The sequence below is a fragment of the Chlamydotis macqueenii genome, chromosome 3, assembly GCF_036417535.1.
Source record: "Chlamydotis macqueenii isolate bChlMac1 chromosome 3, bChlMac1.mat, whole genome shotgun sequence".
Taxonomy (NCBI): Eukaryota; Metazoa; Chordata; class Aves; order Otidiformes; family Otididae; genus Chlamydotis; species Chlamydotis macqueenii.
Window position 1 is genome coordinate 15550804 of NC_141558.1, and position 7850 is coordinate 15558653.

Below are 7850 nucleotides of genomic sequence, written 5' to 3' on the forward strand. Positions count from 1 at the left end.
TTTTTTTTTCTTCTGTTTTCTGGGTTTAATTTTCATGAATGATTCAGTGTGGATGGAAGAGTAGCACTTCTGAACAAAACTCACTGTGTCTTAACTGATGTTGCTGTACAAGCAGATGAATTTCCTCCAGTGTGCTCACCCTGTAGCTGGCAGCTGGCTTGCAGGGGCAGCTCAGCAGCGGTCTGGCTCTGATGGCTCCAGTACTGCAGATGAACCCCTCTGGTTATACCTCTCCCTGTGCGTGGGATGCCTGTGCCCAGCACGGACTGCTCCCTGATGATCGTGGGAACACTGGGCTTGTCACAAGCATCCTACACATACAAGGCCAGTGCAGCATTCCTGGGTGATGATGGACTCGGTATACCCATGTCCTTTCAAGGCCTCTAGGCCTTGCTTTCTCTCAAACCTTTCCCTTCGAGACTGCCACCACCCTTAATGCCTGCAACTTCTTCCCTAGGGAACTCCTTAAATACTCTAATCAACATAGCAATCTGAGAGGAGGATCAGGCTGATTACAAGTGTGTCTCCTGTCATTTTTCTCCCATTATCCCTTATATTGCATTGCCCAGAAAAGGGAATTGAGGTGTTAACTGTTCACAGCCTAGCAGAAACATGCTGAAACAGGTTTGGCCACTCAGAAACACCCACAAAATGTTCCTGGCTTCCACTATTTTTTTTTTGTTTTTGTGACCCACAGAAGACCAAATCTAAATGTGAAATATTCAATTAGTGCAGAAACCTTTAAAAAAAATGTTTCTGTGTGCCCTTAACATGCAAATAACAATAATAAATGATTCTGTAAAGGACTTGGATAATTCAAGGTTGTTTTAACACATTTCTTTAGCACTACAGAGGCTTATATTAGTAGCACTGTCCTCAGTGTCAGAGCAATCTAATCTCACAAATAATCTAATCTTTCTCATTTCCTAAATACCAAAACACTCTTCTGACCTTCCAGATCCATTCCAATATGACAAATTAACACATCTCAGTACTTTCTCTTTTGCTGAGTTAACAAGTGTTTGTTTTTGTGGCAAAGGCAAATCAGCCCTCCTTGCACTGTGATAATTAACAGTGTCCTCCACCAGTACAGGCTCGCAGGAGACCTGTCACGTTCTGTGGCTAGTGCAATTATGATCAACATTGGAGAGTACACTCCTGTTTAATTTTCTTAATAATGAGCACCAGTTCTTCTACTGTGACTGCTGAGCCTGAATGGATGCTTTTTAAAGCAATGATTGATGTGTACTGTACTATTCACTGGCATCTTTTAAATGCTTATTCTTAAACATTGGATAGCTGGTGATACTTTAAATTCTGCCTTGGACCTTTAGATAAAATGTTACTGTCTTCACAAAAGCCTGAAGAGGTATGTTATACAGAAGCTGCAGAAAGCCAAACTGTAGTTGAACTATTTAATAAGTAGTTCAGGATTTCACTGGTGTAGCTTCACCGGGGTCCTGTGGAATCAGCCTTGCTTTGCAGTGTCCATCATTTACTGGACACAAACAACAGTTCCAGTATGGTTTATCATGTTTCAGACAACGGTTCCAGTATGGTTTATCATGTTTCAAATAATCATGTGACCTTTAAAATCTGACATTATTGTTTTAAACATGTAGAGACCTTCCTACATGCACAGGATGACACGTAACTGCCCTCCCAGCATGGTCTCTCTGGAAGGAAGAGCTCCAGTGGTTGCTTCCTGCTTTAGCAGGTTTGAAGTTATGATTTTGGAGGTACTATGCCTTCTTTCAGAGGGTCTCAAACACCTTCCCAGCTTTGCTGGATGTAGTACAGTTAGCAGCCATGGCAGAGCAAGACAGTTGGGTCTCTGGATGAAGTTACAGATATTAGGGAAGGGATTCCTTGTGATACTAAACTACGTCAATTTATGCTTTTCTGTGTAAGCATCCATAGACCTGAGATAGCAGCAAGCACAGAAGGAAAAGACTGAGCAGAAGGTTTGGAGAAAAACAGCATGGAAACTGCTGATGAGTGTGTAAGACTGGCAAAGGATTTACTGAGGTTTATCATTTCTGTACAGAAGAGTATTAGAAAAGGCTTATTTTCTGAAGCTGTGATTACAGGGAGAATCCTCACTGTCAGATTGTCGGTCCCTTGGGTCTGGAATGGTTCCCAGGGTTTGAAAGAGCAAAAGGGAGATTACAAAGAGAGAGCCCCGCTGGAGACCTTGACAAATTGTTCAGCTTGTGGTCCCTGAACCCCAGGAAAGATAGAGGACATGGAACAAGCACTGGCAGAGAAAAAGGTTGCAAGGGGAAAACAAGAGGTGAAAAAGCCCCTGCAGCTTGTTGCAGTAAGAGCTGTTGTGGAAACAGAGCCACGTTCCCCAAGGCTGCACATCGCTCGGCCCTGCACTCTCGGGCAGTACAAAGCTCTTCCCATACCTTATCCCACGGCGCTGGGCTGTCTGAATAGTCGCAGCACTACAACATTAAATCTGTCTGTAGCTAGCTGGAGGTTTGGAAGCAGGATTTGAAAGCTGAGCCCCTTCTATTTCTGTTAGAGAAAATGGTTTCATAAGGAAGAATTTGCAAAGCTCCCACATTTTCTAAGAAACTCTGTCTTGACAGTCATACCAAATACATTTTTTAGGTAAGTTTATTTCAAGTAGCAGGTATGACCTAAGTTCTAGTTCAAGGTCAAAACCAGCCAGAATGAGTGGGCAAGGAGAAGAACTAATAAAATATCTGAAGGCACAGAAATTGTGTGGATGCAAGAATGCTGAAAAGACACCTGAGATGTCCATGTTTGTACAGGTGGTGGTGGTGATGAGATGTATTACTGTCCTGCCTATATAATTGATTCCAGATAGGTTCTTTCCAGCCTTTCTGCCAAAAAACCCCCAAAACCTTAATGTGGCACAACTGCCTGTTTTCAGTTCCTAAAAGGCAACATGGCATGGTGCATGAGGGTAGCACGCATGAGACCTGATCTCTCTGTTTATCTCCTTCCAGCTCACCCGTGTCTGTGGCTGAATCCCTTCATCCTGCTGTGCCTCTGGCTCTTTTAATGTATTTGGCTGGGTTTTTTTGGGGGGGGTTAGCCGTAAGCTCCTTAGAGTTCACAACCCTGTGGGCTTGCAGGCCTTGTGTCTATACAACACCCAAAGGGCCCTGGTCTTATCCACAGTCTTCAGGGTGATGGTGATGGCACAGCAAAGCCAAAATGATCTGGGGAGAGAGGAGTCACTGCTGTTTTCTGAAATGAAAATCTGTATGTTGGGATCCCCAGCATCTCCTTTACTTTGGGCTGAATACTTTGGTGCCTATGAGTTGTCACCCTGGTCTCTCTACTATACTCAGACATACATCAATTAAATGGGAAAGAGAAAGATGTTACAGAATCCCAAACCTGCCACACCTCATTCTCCCAAACTGGGCCACCTCAGGGATACCAAACCCACGATTTCTTCAGGTTCAGGCTGTACTGAAAGTGAGATTTTCAAGTCTGGGAGCAGAACCAGTACGGGGTGACTTAGATGCCTCCTCACTGAATACATATCCACGTCTGCCATGAGTATTCATCCAAAAGGTGAAACGCAATAACTTAAAAATGCTAAAACAATTGCAAAGAGCAAACAGCAAAAAAATGTAGCTAAATGATTCACAAATGGAAATAAATAAATGCACAACATAAATTATGCAATACAGTCATTTGTTCAGCTACAGTAATAATGTTTTTGCAGGCAGGGATAGTCACTCTTACAACCTGTACAAAAGAAAAAAATCATACCCTAACAAAAAAATTGCCAGGAAATTAATATTTATTCAGATTATGACATTTCTAACCATTTCATGGAAACCTGGAAAACTTTTAAAAAATATATTCAGTGACATATTTCATTTGGGTGTTAGTAATGCAGTTGTACTGTGCTCAGAAGGTGTGTGGGATCTCTTTAAAAGCAACCCCAGCATTATGCTTCCCCTCAGTCCCAAATGGGGCCTCTTTTTTGGAGGCAGTTCACTAACAATGTTAAATTTTTTGTGTAAAAGCCGCTTGTCTTTCTGAGCTGTCAGCTCAATCAGATGCTATAGCATTAGATAGAAGTGTGAATTGCCAGATTCTGTATTGCCTTATTGTTGCTATCTCTGAAATACTTAATTTCATTTGTAATTGTGACTTCAGGTCTCTGAAACCATCAGCCGTTTTGCTTCCTATCACGCCCAACTATCTCTGCCAGTGCTGTGCTGGGAGGAAAGGGTTTTAACACCAGCAAGCCTGGGCAGGACAGGCTTCAAACTGGAAAAATTTGGAACCAGTTTGGAAAAAGAGCCTTTCAAAATGAACCGTCTTTGCAAATGCAGCTTGGCAGAGCCCTGCTGTGTAAAAATGAGGAGTTATTTGCAAACTGCCTCCAAACTGCCTGGGACTATTAATCCTCCCAACACCGCAGAGGCTTACAGGAGGATTTCCCTCATTCTCATGCACTGGCTCACCTGCACTGTACAGGAAAGGATTCAGCTTCAAAAAACAAGATTAAACCTCATGCAATCCCATCACAGGGCTGTGGATGCATAGATCTCCTGCATCTCATTCTGTCTTACCAAACCACGGTCCTTCACTGTTGTAGCAGACAGAACACCCCTATTAACACATGTTTTTCTGTAGCAATGAGTTTTATTTTGTTCAGGGAAAATGGGGATAGAAACAACCATTCATTAATGGAAACACATAGGAGAATATTTCAGAAACTGCTTCTGGGCAATTTTTTTCTTTGTTTTGTTGTTGTTTTGAAAGAGAAATCGAAATATGTCAAAGAAAATATTTGACAATAATGGGAAAATATTTATTTCTGCCACCATTCTTTCTGTAGGCAAAACCCAGTAATTTCCCTTGTGTGTTGTTGGTAATATGTACTTTGCTGGAGCTGGGTGAAAGAATAGCTGCCTGGTGTGTGCTGGTGGGGCGAGTGCCAGACGTTTCCATCAGCGCAGCTATGGCAGCGCGAGTCACAGAGTGGGACCCACCACTGCACGGTGCAGCCGCCGTCCTGGAGATGATGCTGTCTTCCCTGGATGCTCTCGTTGTGCTCATCATCACTGGTCCTGGATCGTGGTCACATATTCAGGTTGTTCCTCCATTGTACCCACAGCATTTCCAGTTTCCAGTGTTCCAAAAAGCATTTCCATTCCAGTGTGATGGGATACAGGGCTTTTGTCAGTGAATAAGCACATTAGGAGAGTAGATTGGCAGTAACTGAAGCCCTAAAATTTTGCAGCAAGGAATTAAATGCCATAACTACCGTTACAGGGCAATCACATTTGCTGTATCTGGTTACTAGCTCATATCTGAGAAACTGCACAAAACTGGCACAGGCTGGCCCTGTTTGGAGAGGAGAGGCAGTTTTGGAGCATGGGAGTGCAATAGCACAGCATGGCCTGGCCACGTCAGTAATGTTGTGCTCTCGTCTGCTTCAAAATAGAGACTGCATTGAAACAGAAGCTGCACTGAGATTGCCTGCTGGAAGTAACTCCTCCACATCTCTCTGTGCTGACCCCTGAACTTGTCCTAGGAGTTATTTGGGATGGTAGTAGGTGACCTGGCCAAAACCGCACCTGGGACCCTCCTACCAAGGTGACCTTCCTACCTAACAGGGTTCAGTCTACTAACGTGGATGTGGCTGACAAAGGAGACAATCAGTCGGGCTAAAGATGCATTAGAAGGCAGCAGCGGGAGAGGCAGAGGCTGCAGAAACAGTAGATGGAGGGAACACAGTGAGAGATTTTGCAAGGGGCTTTAGGGATAGTACAGGCTGTTGTTGATAAATGCGACAGATATCAAGGAAAGCAGGAGATTTGTCATGCAGATGCCCTTGGCATCCAGAGGCTTTTTTTTTTTTTTTTTTTTTGGAGTAGACATCAGCCAGGAATCCTTCCTGTTCGCTTCCATCACTGCCTCTTCCAGTTAGACCAGTGATTGAGATCAATTGCAAACAATGCATGATGGATTAACTCCTGACATCAGTGTGACAGTGAGAGCTCTTTGCTAACCTTCAACGAGCGGCTGCTGTAAAAAAGTAAGCTGCCTCTGAGCCACACAGGTTATGTTACAGTGAAGTAAAGAAGACAAGGACGTGGGGCAGCACTGCCGTGAGGCTGTCCATCCTGTGGGATTGCTGGCGTGTCCCTGGTACAACCCTGGGGCCGCTCTGGCTCTGCCACGCAGCACCTGGCCACGGTGCAGGGGTGAGCAGGATGCATCCCTCTAGGCACTGCGGGTGCTGGGAATGCTGTACGCGTGCAAGCCAAGCTGTGCCGTTCTCCCTCTGAACTAAACAAGATTCTGTGCATGGAATGGGTTATTCACTAATGTGCATGTAGGATATTTGTGCAAAAAAAAAAAAAAATTTAATTCACCTTTCTGTGTGTCAGGACTGCAGTGGAAGGGCTAACTCTGTTTACAGAATTGTTCTTTGCTGCCTACAAAAGCCATGCTGCAGAAAGCTAGTTGAACTGCAACATAAAAAAAAAGAGATTTTGTTCTCTTTGGTTTTGTATGGCTTTCACCCTAGTGAAAAGCTTCCTTAAAACCTTTTATTTTGCCCTTTAATTTCTTATCATTAATAAAAATCCCCATAAAAAATGCAGTGCAGTGGAGATGACATCTCAGTCAAATCCTTCTGTTGGGAAACAAACAACAAACCAGAAAAAAATGACAGTATTTCTTTGAAAACTATTGTATATACACAAATTGTCATGTGCTACTTTGTGCATTTATTCTTCTCCAAGAGCTGATACCATTTTCCATATGTGGTTAACCTTTTAAAAGAAGCTATAACTACTCACCCATCCTTCTTGTGAGCCGAAAAATATAATAAAGTAGTTTTATTTTTCCCAGCAGCTCAGTCTTCATAATTTTCACAACGCTCATGCTACTATTACGTTACAAGGGTTTTTTATTCCCAGCACTTTTATTAGAAAAGCTGCTTCTTCATACATAAAGTTGCAAGAACTTTATGTGCTTCTGTTGCTATGTTGCCAGTGTAACACATAATAAGATTTTGTATTATATGATTTTCCATTAAAAATACAGTGCAATTCACTGTACTTAAAGGAATATTAATATAAAATGAAAACTGATTATTATAATCAAATTTGGTATCCATTTCACAAGGAGGAATTTCATGACCAACAATTAATTATAAGCAGGAGATGAGAACATGCAAATAAACACAGATGTGACTGGGATACAGTACTCACGGCAGCTTGTCGCCTGGGCGTGGCATTTGAGATCTGTATCTCAGCCCTCATGTCTTGGACTTAAATCCATCAGAGTGCAGCTGAGGTGAACCAAAGCTTTTTGTTCCACAAGTTTTTCCTTTCTTCTTGTTGTCTGTTATGTGCAGGAGGAAAACACTCCCCAGCAAGTTGGAATGATCCTGACACAAATAATCAGATCATTTTTCCAAGTAATTTGTTACAGCCAGTTCTCATTAGGAGGATGTTAATTAGTTGACAAGATTTAATGATCTGCATTTGTTTCTTTCGTAGTTTACAAATTGCCACCTTGTAAGACTGTCACTTTAGAGATCGTGTCAGCTCTTTTCCTGGTGAATTCTTACCCTGCTAAGAAAGGGCTCACTGGGAGGTGTCCCCCCACCTGAACCCAGGGAGATGCTCGCTCTCCAAGGCTGTACCTATGGGAATGACTGCTTGGGCAGGACTTTATAAACAGGCCCTGTTGCATCAAGGAGAACCCACAGAAGGTGGGTATAGTACTACTTACTGTGAAGAAGGATGCTGATGATACCCATCGGTATCGCTCGGTGTTACCCTTGCGGACCCAGTGCCTATGGGTTCAGTTGGAGTTTGTTTGAAACCCTC